The sequence below is a fragment of the Impatiens glandulifera genome, chromosome 3, assembly GCF_907164915.1.
Source record: "Impatiens glandulifera chromosome 3, dImpGla2.1, whole genome shotgun sequence".
In the NCBI taxonomy this organism is placed as follows: Eukaryota; Viridiplantae; Streptophyta; class Magnoliopsida; order Ericales; family Balsaminaceae; genus Impatiens; species Impatiens glandulifera.
This window is the reverse complement of record NC_061864.1, coordinates 65,614,946-65,630,780: the sequence shown is the minus strand read 5'-3', so window position 1 is coordinate 65,630,780 and position 15,835 is coordinate 65,614,946. Positions and strand designations below refer to the sequence as shown.

Here is a 15,835-nt window from a genome sequence, read left to right as displayed (position 1 = left end):
ACCTTTATTTGAGCAAGACACAACAACAAAAATATAAGGGAGAGAGTTGATATCTGTAGTTCCGTGGGTATGAAATCTGTAAGTGTAAAAATAATAAATAACGGTTTATTAAACCGTTAATTAGTTAGTAACTAATTAGTTAGTTTGGTTAATTAGTTAGTATTGAATTCCTATATAATGGAAACATGTAATGTTTGAATAACAACTTTCATTAATACAATTTCAGTTTACACTTCTTATTTTTCAAGAATTTAACATGGTATCAGAGCTTCAAGGTTAAAGATCTTGGAGAGTTTTCCGCAACCTCTGTCGTGGCCGGAAGAGCCATTGACAGAGGGTTTTATTCTATATTCTATTAATATTGAAGAAAAGACTACTTTGTTACTGTTTATTTGAAGGCCAAGAAAGTGAAATCACTCTGTTCAAAAATTGCAGTTGGTTCTTGTCTATTTATCTCAAGAAGAAAGACATTATTGGTGTGCGCCGGAGGTTTTTGAATGGCTGAAGAAGAAGAAAGAACAATGACCGTTGCGAATCCAGTTCTTAGCATTACTGGTGTGATAATGAAACTCCTTAACGAGTTGAATTCCGGCTTAAAACCGATGATCGAACACCGGAGCTCGCTTTTACAAGTGAAGGATATCGTACCAGCCGATCTTGACGAAAAGAATCTTTGGCCAAAACATGGGTTTTACGTCAAGGTATCGGATTCATCCCATTCGATCTATGTTAGTCTTCCGTTTGAACAAGATGACCTAGTTCTTAGCAATAAGATTCAACTGGGTCAGTTCATTTACGTTGATCAACTAGATCCTGGTTCCCCTGTTCCAGTTGTGAAAGGTGCAAAACCAAATCTGGGAAGACACCCTTTTATAGGGACTCCTGAACCATTAATGGGTTTGATAGAAAAAGGTGAAACGAAGATTATGAGTCATTTAAAGAAACCATCTGGTTCGAAAAGAAGTTTATGGGAACATTCTTGTTCAATTTCGTCTCCATTGGTGATGAAACATGTTCTTCTTGATTTTGATCAGTGTACACCGGTGAAGAAGAGTATATTTCCGATGTCTCCATTGTTGAGAGGACGCAAAGAAAGAAGCTTGACTGCATCTAGATCGTCTGTAGGCGGTGGGATTTTGTCGAAAATTGTGGAAAGTCCTGGTTTGGTTAGAAAAAGCTTTATCACGCCGTCTATATTGAAATTTCCAAGAAACAACGAATTGAGAATACCAGAAACACATTCAACCCAACAACAACAACAACAAAAAGGAAAGTCTCTAGCCCTTCTCCAATGAAATCAAGATCGGTAGTTGAACCATTGGCTCCATCAATTCCTCAAGATATCAGTAGCTGTAACATGAATTTACCTGGAAAACTGAGTATTCTCGGGAAGGAAGCTGTGCAGCAAAGAGAAACAGCTCAAAGAGCTACACTTCAAGTCCTAAGATACGCCTCCGCCACCGACAATTTAGTCCGATCGCTAAAGTTGTTTTCCAATTTAAGTAAATCGGCTAAAGTGGAATCACCTACGGCATGTTTCGATAAGTTTCTGGAATTCCATGGTCAAATAATGCAGGCAGTTAATGAGATGGTATCCATCCAAGCAACAACTATGGTTCAAAATCATCCAGAAGAAGAATAAGAAGAAATCAGAGGAGGAAGAAGATAATGATGCGGTGCAAAATAAAATTAAAGATATGAATACAGTGGACCTAAGGCCAGGTTGACACTATATCTGCCTATGATGATGGAGAAAAAAGGGTTTCAATTCTCTGTTCTAAGTGCAAAGGAAAAGGATTAAAATCAGGTGATTCAATGACGTGTTCTAGTTGCCAAGGGGATGGTCCATGATCCAGTAGATGCAACATCCCTGCAATGAATGCAGATTTTGGAAGTTCAATATTATAGACTGATGACGATGGAAATCAAGTTGAAACTGTTGAGGATGATTCTCTTATAAACGCCGAAATAAAGGAGATTTATCGATACGATTCGTCAATACCAAAAGAAATGCTAAATTGACTTTCTTTAAAAAAAAAACGAAAGCTGCAAAGGTTGAAAGCTGGTGGCTAATAAAGAAAAGACAATTCATACTGATTGTTGTGGATTGGACTAACGAAGATTGAGCTATCTATATTGGGTAGTTCGAAAAAAATAGAGCTTGCTGAATTGAGCTTGCTCGGCTGTCTATGTTGGGTAGCTGAAAAAAAAATGGAGCTTGCTGAATTGGGCTTGCTCGGCTGTCTATGTTGGGTAGCTGAAAAAAATGGAGTTTCCTGAATTGGGTTTGCTCGGCTGTCTAAATTGGATAGCTAAAAAAATTGAAGTTTGCTGAATTGGGCTTACTGAAGACGATGGCTGCATTATCGTAGCTTGATGTTTCATCGACTTGTTTTGTCAAGGTGAAACTTTGTTTTTACTACGTTTCTCCTTGAGGGGAGGATGTAAAAATAATAAATAACGGTTTATTAAACCGTTAATTAGTTAGTAACTAATTAGTTAGTTTGGTTAATTAGTTAGTATTGAATTCCTATATAATGGAAACATGTAATGTTTGAATAACAACTTTCATTAATACAATTTCAGTTTACACTTCTTATTTTTCAAGAATTTAACAGTAAGTGGTTGATTGTTGATATTCTGCTTATGATGATTATTGTCTTGTATTATTTGATTTGGATCAGCATATGCAACATATATGTAATTTGATTTGATTGTTTAAGAGTGAACAAATAATCTTTTGTTGTTTGTGTTTTCGATGTGTTGCTTTTGGTTTGATTTGATGTACGAATTACTGATCTTGTTTGAGGCTAGACAGTAGACCCTTGAGATGAACTAATGGTAAAAAAAATTGGATTTCAAAGTTCTTTCTTGAATGGTGGCTGTGCAGTGCAGGTCTCATCTTTTTGAGTTTTTAGTTGTTTCTGGTTTATTGATACATCTCCTCCCATGGTTAATTTGGAACAACTGAGTGAAGTTTGATAAAGATTGGTTCACGAAATCACAAACTAGCCATCTAATTTGTTCCAACTTCAACTTTGCTGTTTTGTTAAGAAAACATTTAGATGATGATTGTTTTGAGACTTGAATCTTGAGTTGTAGTGAGAATTAAGGGTTAAGGTTTGTTCCCACACTTTCTATGTTGAATTTGGAGTAACTGCTGAGTTCGATTTGTTAAGGTTTGGTCAAGGAAATCGTTTTTTTGCCATTGTGTTTTTGTGGTTTTTGGATATTGCTGTTGTTGCAGATAGCTGAAATGCATTTTTTGCCATTGTGTTTTGTGTTTTTGGATATTGCTGCTGCTGCAGGTAGCTAAAAGGCAGATAAAAGAAAGGGAGATGGATCAGAGAATCGAACACAGGGCTTACCTACTCTTGTTAATTAAGGTTTGGTCAAGGAAATATTTTTTTTGATTTGTTATCAAGACTTGAACCCGAAACCATAGAACTAAACCAATAACCTACTTGTCTTCAAATCACAAGCGCCTGGATCATTGGCATCTCATTAGCCAGCTGGCGGGCTTGATGTTTTGGTTTCTCCTTTTATTTTATGTATTTAAACACATTAATTAATTCTAAAAAACATATAAAACACTAAAAATATTATTTTCAACCAAGTCACTCAAAATATATTTTGTTTAGAACTTGTTTAGTTCTTTTTTTTAATTTATTATTTATTTTATTTTTATAAATTTGTATTAAACTTTAAAAAATTATATATAAAATACAAAAAAAAAAAATATCCTTTCTAACCAGAACCACATATATATAAAATAGTGGGTTGTTTGGATTTTATTTTTCTTTTAAACTAACTTATTTTATTTTTTGGATTTTAATTTTCTTTTAAACTAACTTATTTTATTTTGCAGGTGTCTTCGGTTTTGAGCTTCATGACTCATCTAGAGGTACTAATTTTTATTTATTTTATTTTAGGTTTAAGACTCATAGCATAAACGTAAATAATTAGATAAATAAATAAAATGTAAAATAATAATAAAATTTAAAATAGAAACTCTCATTTGACAGACATGTTTGACATAACATTGAAGCCTTTTATCACGTGTAATTAAATACCGAACCAAAAATAAAATCTCTAAAATGCGTTTTTACAAGCAAAATATTTTTCTTTTCTAATTTATCGAGGAGTAAATGACATGGCGACTCTAAAAAATGTCAAAACTAGTCTCCTCTAGTCAAACTTAACATGTTGATTTCTCGTCTCACTCGATATTCGAGAGGAAGGAGAGTTATGAGGCGCGACGATCGAGTAAAAAAACTCTTTCTCAGGAAGGTCGAATTTTGGCGTTTGGTAACTAACGCTGAAAAAATATCACAATTGACCTATATAGTTAAAATATAAATAAATTCAAACAAATAATGAAAAAGAATAACTATATTAGTTTTAATATTTTTTAATATGAAATATTAGTTTTAATATCTTTTTTATTAAAAATATAAAAAATAATTTTAAATTCGATAATTATCTAATTTGAAAAAATGAACTAACAGACTCAATAAAATATTACTAACACAATTCGAGTTTGAGGGCGAGGGTATGAATAGCAAAATTATAAAAAATACAATCTTAACTAAATAAAATGTCATATCAAACAACTCAGGTTTGTGAGGAGAAAAATAAAAACACTTTCTAATATCATAAAACTATAATAAGAGACAAGAAAATGATTTTTTTTTTTTAAATTCTTTTATAAATAGAAAAATGAAAAATAGAGAGAATATTGCGTTGGAAGAATAATAATTAAATTAAATGTATAAAGTTGATCGAAGCCGTAGGACCGACTTTTATAGAACTCATTTCAATGATATGTCAAATAAGCACCCTAGCGTTTCCGCATTTATGATCTAAAACACGTTTGAAATATGTGCATGAAAGTAGGATTTTAGGGCGTAACAATTTGTAACACCCTTGACTCCTAAATTATTTAGAGGGAGGGATGTAAAACGTTAACATTCATAAACGAAAAAACAGGAATATATATATATATATATATATTCAAGTGGTACTACAAAAATTCGGTCGGTCTTTTAAAACAAGACATAGTCCTTTAATACAAGATACGTTCCTTTACTACACAATTGTTTAAGATACGGTACATTGTTACAAAAATTTCGGTCTTTAAGTACTTACACTCAAAAAGGTATTTTGTCTTCAATCCTGGTCCTTCACATACATACCCAGCACCTTGTCCCACTCCAAGCCTCCCTTCATTGTGTCCCATAAATTTATTGTTGTGTCTAAAGACCCGACAAACATTTATAAAGGATAGAGAAAAACATTTAAAAACTTCTTGTATTGTTATACTGGTTTATAAAATAATATCTCATAGTGATGAAACAGTAACAATTCGAGCACATATTTGACCATTGATCTTGAAAGTTGATCCTCACGGTGAGGTATCCATTTTGAGCACATATTTGGAGGGCACTCTTCGGAGTCTATCCTTAAGATCCATAACCTGGTTAGACATATTCTGGTTAGACATATTCTGTGTGAGTAGATCTTCTGATAGCTCATGTTCAGAAGTCAGTCCCATAATAAACAGCTATTAGTTTGAATTCAGACTACTAGAGCTAATGTTGGCTAGCCTTCCTCCCATAATCATTATATACATCTTTAAAAACATATCATACTTTGAAAAAACAGATCATAGCTTTAGAAAAAAACAGATTATTCTTTTAGAAAATAGAATATACTCTGTAAAACAGATCATAAAAGATATATGAACTAGTGTGGGTTTTTAAAGATGGGTTGAGAAAAGATTGCTTGCCTTATGATCTTACTAAAGTTGTATGATCTTACTAAAGTTGTATGATCTTACTAAAGATTTTATGATCTTGTTTTAAAGTATGCCTTCTCTTTTCTTAGTAAAGAGGAAGAGGAAGAGAATAAAATGAATGAATGGGTGTAGTATATATATAGGAATCTTAAGGTCGGTTGAGGAAAAATGGATGATCACTTACTATTATGGACAGAATAATATTATAATAAAAAGGGGGCTTGTCATATGCATGAGTTTGATAATATCATAATGAAAAGGGTGACGTCATAGCATAGCATGGGTTAAATAGAATTTATAATGAAAAGGGTTTATCATCATTTTGTCATAGCATGGGTTAAATAGTTGTTTAATAAAAAAGGGTTGGTCATGGTTTGTCATAGACATGGGCTAGACAAGTTGATAAAGAAAATGGCTTGTCATAGGCATGGGTTGGACAAGCTGCTAATGAAAATGGTTTGTCATGGCTTTGTCATGGCTTTGTCATAGCATGATTTAAATAATTGTTTATTATAAAGACTTGTCATCAAATGGTCGGTTTGTCATGGATTTGTCATAGCATGATTTAAATAATTGTTTATTATAAAGACTTGTCATCAAATGGTCATAGTATGGGTCGTATATTTTAATATATAAAGGGCTGGTCATGACATGGGGCGACATAGGCATGAGGTGGCAGAAGTATGGTTTTGAAGAAGTATGGTTTTGAATAAGAATGACGTGGCATAAGTATGGTTTTGTAGAAGTATGGGTTGACTAAATTATGAATAAGGCAACAATATCCTCGGTCGGACCTCCTCGGTCCTGACATAGATTTGCCTCGAATCCTGACATAGATTTGCCTCGGTCCTAACATAGATTTGCCTCGGTCCTGACATAGATTTGCCTCAGTCTTGAAATAGATTTTCATGTGTCCTTAGTTTTGGCCAGGACCGAAGATACTTGTTCTGAAATGAGTTTTTTGTGTGACAACTCGACCCTACTTTAAGGAATTTCGATCTCGAAATTAAAACGTATCGAATCAATCGGGATACTTCTTTTGCATGTCTTCCTCTACTTCCCAAGTTGCTTCATCTGCGGAATGGTTGCTCTAGAGAACCTTTACCATACTAATTTCTTTATTTTGCAGCCTTCTGGTATACCTAAAAATTATTTCAGTTGGAACCTCTTCATAAGCCAAGTCTGGTGTCCACTACATATGGGTTGGATTTGGAATATATTTTCTTAGGTTGGAAACATGAAAAACATTGTGAACTGTATCAAGATTTTGGTGTAGGGCAAGTCTATAAGCAACTTCACCTATTTCCTCTAGAATTTCATAGGGGCCGATGTACCTTGGGTTCAACTTGCCCTTCTTCCCAAATCTGATGATACCTTTGCAAGGAGAAATTTTCAAGAAAACGTGGTCGCCTCTACTGAAAGTTAGATCTCGGCGTTTCTTGTCAGCATAGCTTTTCTGTCTACTTTGAGCTACTAGCAGTCTCTCCCTGATTTTGTCCACCAGTGCCACAGTGTTGGTTACGATTTCTGGCCCAAGAATAACTCTTTCGCCTAATTCATCCCAATGTAGTGGTGTCTTGCACTTTTTCCCGTACAATGCTTCAAAGGGCGCCATTCCAATGTAAGTCTGAAAACTATTGTTGTATGCGAACTCAATCAAAGGCAACCTTGGTTCCCAATTGCCTCCAAAGTCAATAAGACATGCCCGCAACAGGTCTTCAAGAGTTTGGATCACACGTTTGGATTGGTCATCGGTTTGAGGATGAAATGCAGTACTGAAGGACAACTTCGTGCCTAGACCCTTGTGAAGACTTTCCCAAAAATGTGAAGTAAAATGCGGGTCTCGGTCCGATACTATCCTTGCTCCATGTGGAGTTGTACCTGCAAGAGATAGTTCAACTGCATAACATACTAGCAAGGATAGTATCGGACCGAGATCCACGTTGTACTTCACATTTTTGGGAAAGTCTTCATAAGGGTCTAGGCACGAAGCTGTCCTTCACTATTGCATTTCATCCTCAAATCGATGGTCAATCCAAACGTGTGATCTAAACTCTTGAAGACCTACTGCGGGCATGTCTTATTGACTTTGGAGGCAATTGGGAACCAATGCTGCCTTTGATTGAGCTCGCATACAACAATAACTTTCAGACTTCCATTAGAATGGCGCCCTTTGAAGCCTTGTACGGGAAGAAGTGCAGGACACCACTACATTGGGATGAAGTAGGCGAGAGAGTTATTCTTGGGCCAGAAATCGTAACCAACACTGTGGCACTGGTGGGCAAAATCAGGGAGAGGCTGCTAACAGCTCAAAGTAGAAAGAAAAGCTATACTAACAAGAAACGCCGAGATCTAACTTTCAGCAGGGGCGACCACGTTTTCTTGAAAGTTTCCCCTTGCAAAGGGGCAAGTTGAACCCAAAGTACATCGATCCCTTTGAAATTCTAGAGGAAATAGGTGAAGTTGCTTATAGATTTGCCATACCCCAAATTCTTGATACAGTTCACAATGTTTTTCATGTTTCTAACCTGAGAAAGTATATTCCAAATTCGATCCTTATCATCCATCATGATGTAATGTAGTGGACACCAGACTTGGCTTACGAAGAGGTTCCAACTGAAATAATTTCCAGGCAAATCACAAGGCTGCGAAATAAAGAAATTAGCACGGTGAAGGTTCTCTAGAGAAATCATTCCGCAGATGAAGCAACTTGGGAAGTAGAGGAAGACATGCAAAAGAAGTATTTCGATTTATTCAGTACATTTTAATTTCGAGGTCGAAATTTCTTAAAGTAGGGTTGAGCTGTCACACCCAAAAACTCATTTCAGAACAAGTATCTTCGGTCCTGGCCAAAACCAAGGACCCGTGAAAATCTATGTTAGGACCGAGGCAAATCTATGCTAGCACCGAGGCAAATTTTGATATAGGACCGAGGAGGTCTGACCGAGGATATTATTGCCTTACTCATAATTCAGTCAACCCATACTTCTATAAAACCATACTTATGCCACGTCATTCTTATTCAAAACCATACTTCAGCCACCCATACTTCTGTCACTTCATGCCTATGTCACCCTATGTCATGACAAGCCCTTTATATATTAAAATATACAACCTATACTATGACAAAGCCATGACAAACCATTTTCATTAGCAACTTGTCCAACCCATGTCTATGACAAGGCTATGACAAGTCATTTTCTTTATCAACTTGTCCAGCCCATGCCTATGATAAAGTCATGACCAACCCTTTTATTAAACAACTATTTAACCCATGCTATGACAAGCTGATGACAAACCATTTTCATTATAAATATTATTTAATCCATGCTATGACAAACCCTTTTCATTATAATATTATCCAACCCATGCCTATGACCAACCCTTTTCATTAAAATATTATTCATCCCATAGTAGTAAGTGATCATCCATTTTTCCTCAACTGACCTTAGAATTCCTATACATATACTACACCCATTCATTCATTTTATCCTTTTCCTCTTCCTCTTTACTAAGAAAACAGAAGGCATACTTTAGAAGCAAGATCATAATATCTTTAACAAGATCACGCTTGCTTTGTTGAGATCTCGATAGTCTACGTACACTCGGATCTTTCCATTTTTTTTTGCAACTAGGACTACATTAGCGATCCACTCTAGGTAATCTACGACTTCGAGGAATCCCGCGTCGGGATGTTTCTGAACTTCCTAGTTGATTTTGTCCACGATATCTACCTTCATTCTTTAGAGCTTCTACTTCATTGGTTTTGCGTCTTCGTAAAGTTGGCAGAATTGGCTTTTTGGCTTTTTGTTCTAAAGTTAGAAATGACTTAAGAGAGAGTTGTTCCACTGACAAGGATACTATCCCAAAAGTGATCTCCCGATGTAAGGGAAGCTCTCAAGTGGACATCCCCTCGCCTCTATTTCAAAATCCCTCATTTTAAATAGTAAGGGATATTTGAAAAGAAGAGAGGGTTAATCCGGGTTTTTTCCTAGAGTTTTTCTCAACTTTCAAATCACACAAAAGCCTTCAAGGAATGGGTTGAGGGTGTCATTCACATTGACTATCCTTAGCACATAAAATATAGATGTGTGAGCTTCATCCAACGATGTTTACACACTTTCACATTGGATCTCCAAGCCTCATGCAAATAATCAAGTAATGTGATCATGGAGTATGAATTAAAGCGTAAGAAAGATTAAATACTTGCCTAAATTACTTTGGATCTAATCGTCAAATGTCCCTAGTAGAGTTGCCTGAAAACTATGATCGATTTAAAAAAATAAATTTATTGACTAGTTTGAAAAATCTTGGATGCTCTTCGAAAAAATTATTTTGAAAACGTGAGAGGAATTAATTTTAATGTTTTGAAAAAATTATGTTTAGAAACGAGACTTTGTAGAAAACTTCATATCTTACTTTTCCGTCGAATTTGGGAGAGATTGATAGTTTTTTAATGAGAAGTATGTCATATCCTACTTTAACTTTTTTCAATATTAATTAATCCTCACGACTAGAGAGTCACCACATAATTTCAAAAATTAGAAAATTAAGAGATATGAGTTCAACAATTGGTTACGTGTGAGAAATAATTTTTTAGACGCTATGTCCCACAAATTTCCCTAAGGTCTCTACTAGTTAATTTTGGCATTTCTTAAAAAAAAATTACGCTTTACATTTTAGATTTAAAATTTTATGCTAACCTAGGATCACATAAATCACAACTTACATAAAATAATAAAACCAACCAAACCAAACAAAACAAGACCCATAAAATATGAAAAATAAAAACAAAAGGACTATGGTTAGCCTCCACAGTCCTATACCTGATTTTAGCCAAGGTGTAGACCCAGCACAGTCATAAATTTTAGCTTTTGTCGGTCCTCGGTCCTAGAGTGCGGCCAGTGTCGGTCCTATGATCAGTAGTAGCGGTCCTCAGTCATTGGATACGACCAATTTTAGTCCTATGATCAGTAGTAGTGGTCCTTAGTCCTTGGATGCGGCCAACGTCGGTCCTATGATTAGTAGAAGTGGTCCTCAGTCCTTGGGTGTGTCCAACGTCGGTCCTATGATCTGCGATAGCGGTCCTCAGACCTTGGATGCGACAATCCTCGGTCGCCAAGTGCGGTAAGCGTCGGTCTTTGGTCGCCAAGTGTAGCAAACGTCGGTCTTCGGTCTCCAAGTGCAGAAAATGTCGGTCTTTGGTCAACAACAACAAGCAGTAGAGGTCCTCGATCACTAGGTGTAGAAAACGTTGGTCCTCGGTCTCTAGATGCAGTAATCATCGGTCCTAAGTCTGCAGTAGCTCTCCTTTTCTGTCCTAAACAGACATTAGGACCTCCTTGGGTGAAAATTACAACCCAAAGAGGCTAATATTAGAAATAACATAAAATAAAAATTATTCTAAGGAGATATAAAGGAAACCGGGTGCAAGAAAATTTTAATTAGAGGCTAGGTTTTTTCGGTCAGAAAAAGACTTGGGTCTAGTTTTAGGGTCCTAAGCGGCAGGAAAAACATCATATGCGTATATCTTGACTAGTTTCCTCGGTCTTTATGTGCACAGAGGTATCCAGAAGCGCTGGAAGCGTCGGGAAGGCGTCGACTTTTGTGTGTAGAGAGGCTCCTCGGTCGGCTGGCACCTGAGTACGCTTCATGGTGTAGTTTTATTGATCGAATGCTATTCCAGGGCTAGTTTCTCCGGTCCTAAAACAGCAGACTTGCTATTCTGCCAATTTTCCGACTTGATCCTAATCTAACAAACATTTGGTGATCCAAATGGATCCCAAATTGCATATAAAAAAGTTCCAGAAAGTTTTTAAAATATGTATCCTAATTCTATCAATCATAAAATACAAAAAATAAATGGAATCAAAACATATATTTTTTTTAGCTTTTGAGTTTACTTTTAAATGGCCAACTCAAGGGTCGATTTTTTTTTATTTATAAAAGGGGATTAATATATATACATTATGTACAAGCATGAAAGAAAATAAACTTAAAGCAAACCAAAAATAATTATAAAGTCATTCAAATTATCAACTTTTTTTTAAGGGTAAGAAAAATTATGTTTTTTTTTATTTTGTACTTACTGTTTTTTTTGTTTCATTATTTTTTTTAGTTTAACTATGTTACATATGTACATACAGGAAAAAATAAAATCCTAAACACTTATCAAAATAACAAGTTTAAAAGGAAATCATGTTAATTGGAATCTTTTTGTTATAAACAAATAAAAAAGAATAAAAAAAAAGACAAAGGTAGCTTATAAAGATGGGCTGCTCCTTAGATCCTTGCAAAAAAAAAATGAAAACCCTAAGCAAGAGACTTGTGACTCAACAAATTTAGTTGGTGCTCTTGCTTAGGTTTTTTTGAAAAGTGTGCAGATTGTTTTTTTCTAGAGAAAGAAAGGCAGCCTAGGGGAGCTAGAGGTGAAAAGAAAAATATTTTGCAAGGTGTTAAAAGCGGGTATTTATAGACAAAGCTATGAAACCCTAAGGCCCCGTTGGAAAGAGAAAATCATTTTAAGCATGTACAAATGTTTTTAAAAAATTGATCAATCTACACTTGACATGTCATTAAATGTCAAGTGATATCCAATAGGATTTAAGATATATTGATAAATAATGCAACACTTTGTCATTTAATTTTAAAAAAAATGACAAATTCTTCAAGCTTCTCTTCAACACACGGCTGAATTGTTCTCCCTTGCATCTTCCTCCCTTTTTTAGGCAACTTCTTTGACCGCACATGATTGGGATCGGCACTTCAAATTTTTGGTTGTCCCCAACGTGAAGGTGAACGTTGCATCCACCTTTTCCCTTTTAATATTTTGATTTCATGGGTCAGATCTTGGACATGGGTCGGTCCATAAGTTGGGTCACCTACCGGATCATTTCCTTGGCCTTCCTTCGGGTTGACTTGCCTTTTATTTGAATCTTCTTGGCCCAATTTGTAAATCTGGTCTACATGTGGATCTTGGATTGACCCATTGAAGAGTCACACCTCACTCTTCATCCTACAAAAAGATTTTGTTAAAAAAAAACAAATAAGCCAATTTATTTTTAATTATTCATATTTCAAATGAACAATTCTAATTAAAAAAAATATTAACTAACTAATTAAAAAAATTAAATTGCAAAACCTAATCTATTCGACAACTAATCTAAATTTTTTTAAAACAACTAATCTAATTAATGAAAACAAAATACAAAAATATATTTAACGATTTTCTTTAAAAAAAACTTTATAAAAAACGTTAATATATATTTTGTAATTTTTGATTTTATAAATACCCAGAGTAATTAATTTAAAAGAAATATTGAATATTCTATGTATAACAAATTCCCTAAGTGTTATAACCTAGACAAATTACTACCTTAACTTATTAAGAATCCAAAATAAATTATTTCCAAAAACTCAATTATTCTAAAAATAATTATCTTTAAAATAAATCATGCAATTAGCCCGTGAATGAATTCGAAAAAAATTTATATGCTCAAATTTATTAAAAGCATAAACTATAAAATTGGGGGTGAAAAATGAATGTCTACAGGATTATTTGAAAAATAATTATTGGTGATGATATTGAGGAGATGTAAATTAGTTTTGTAAAAAGTATTAATACATAATTGTAACCCCAAAACAATCTTTCTACCTCCAAGGTCCCATAGCTTAAAACGTGTCGCGAAGAGGCAGACACGTGGCAATATGGAAAGGAAATATCATATTGCGGGTGGCTCGAGGTTAGATGCATTTCAACATTGGTTTTCGTGTTATGCATCTTATAAAATGAAACATCTAGTTTTTAAAAGATTTTGAAAATATTTGGAGCGCTAAGAAATTAATTATGTAAAAACAATTAATCTTTTGTTCAAATTTAAATAATTTGAGAGACTAAATAACAATTTAACCAGAACTTGGTTTAAATTAATTAAACATAACTAATTTAAAAAGATTATTTATTTGAAAATCAGAGTCGATAAGTGATTTTATGAAAATCAATAAAATGATACGTGTATAAACGTATTTATACTAGAGTTTCTAAAAAGGGTGGTTTGTGGTATGTTTACACTCGGAAAAGGGTTATCACGATATGTCATCCGCGTCCGCCTAAGGATGGCTTAAAAAATTCTTCTAAAATAAATAAAGTATGGGTTTTATAAATCTATTTACAACACTTATTACCTTTAATTAGTAGTCTAGAGGTCTTAAACACGGAGGAGTTTAAATAATTGTACAAAATTATTTAAAAGGGTGTGTACCTATTACGCTGGTATTTAGATTTAATAAAACCTAAAAATATCAGACGAGAATGTTAGAATTTAAAAATAAATTCCAAATGGGTCCTTATCCAAAATATTAGTTTAGGAAATATCCCGAAAATATAAAAAAAATATCATTTTCTAACCTTTCGTGATTATTTGAACATGAATTCGGGTTTCAAAATTACAAAAATAATTTTGCATTTTGAAAAGTGAAACCAAAAAGGCCTTAGGACCGGAGTCCTAGGGTCTAGATTCGGTTTGGCCGATCTAGGCTCGAACGGGCTCGGTCAACACCAGGGTGGTCCAGACCATGGTTCGAGTAGTATGGTTCAAGAGACCAAAGAGCTCGGTCCTGGGCTCTGGAGGCTCGGTCCCAAAATCTAGCGTCTCGGTCCCAATTTGAATATACCAGTCTAGTGCTCGGTCTTAGGGTTAGGTAGCTATTGGTCCTAGGTCCAAGGTTAGGGTTAGTTTTACTAGTATTAGGTCTAAGAGGATCGGTCCTAATCATCGGTCCTAGATTTAGAAAGCTCGGTCTTAATCATAGGTCATAGGTCTAGGAGACTCGGTCCTAGTCATCAAGAATAAGCTAAAGGCTCTCGGTCCTAAGTCAAAATAAGGTTCGGTCCTAGGTTAGAAAACTTGGTCCAATTTTAAAGGGAGGACTCGGTCCTAAGTCAAAAAACTCGGTCGGACTCCACGGTTCTAATCTAAAACCATCGGTCCTGGGGCTCAGTCCTTCCTCAAGAACATCGGTCCTAGGTTAGAAAATTCGGTCATGGGATTCTTGGTCCTATGTCAATTTTCTCGGTCGAGTTCCTCAGTCGGCGGCTAAGATCCTCGGTCGGATGCAAGACTGAGGTGTTCTTGATTTAGTTAAAATTTTAGAAAGGTATAACTTTTAATTTAGATAATGGAATTTTGATCTATAAACTACAATTGGTTCATATGATTATGAAGAACAAAAGCCCTAACATAAATCACGATTTCAAGATCTTTATAAAGATCAATTTCAAAATACCATTTTTAGGTCAAACTTTGGGAATTTTCAAAGAGGAGTGATAGGGGAGGGAATTTGGGAGAGAAAATGAGGAATGGAATGATGTGTCACTACATCACTGGTTGGAAAAAAGATAAACGATGAGGAGAGAAAAAAGAGAGAGAAAAGTTGTTAATTTATCAGCAAACCAGATTGTGTCCGTCATTCTCTCTCTCAAATTCCCTCGAACCCAATCATTTCTCTTGTTCAAATTAGACCATTTCAATTGTCTGATTTTTGTTACATTAGCTTTGAAATGGTGAATATAATTAACCTTAATCAAAACAAGAACATTATTCTAACATTAAAACAATTTTTGAAGATTGAATCAAAATCCAAAATTTTCCAAAACACAATTTGATCAAACATGATCAAAATGATGAAACAGTTACATGTAATTCATCCTAACATGTTAAAAATATGTATAACAACTAATTGAATCAACAAATTTAGAATTAAATCAAGAACACAAGATTTCAAAAATCCAATTTTTAAGTTTAATTTTTAAAGATTTCAGTTTGAACAAACATGATCAAAACGTTGTTACAAGTGCTTGAATTCATCATAACATGTTAACAAACATATATAGCAAATAACTAGATAAAAAAAATCTAGAGTAAAACCAAAAACAATTTTTTTTTTAAAAATCCAGTTTTAAAACTCAAATTTTAAAACTCTTGATTTAGGTTGATTTGATCTGATTTCTTTCAACATAAAGTTCATACAAAATATATA

General features: G+C 34.5%; 1 pseudogene; it reads left to right on the top strand.

The window, feature by feature from the left end:
• The first annotated feature begins 497 nt into the window (after positions 1-497).
• Positions 498-2,068, top strand: LOC124930636 (annotated as a pseudogene).
• Positions 2,069-15,835: the final 13,767 nt, after the last annotated feature.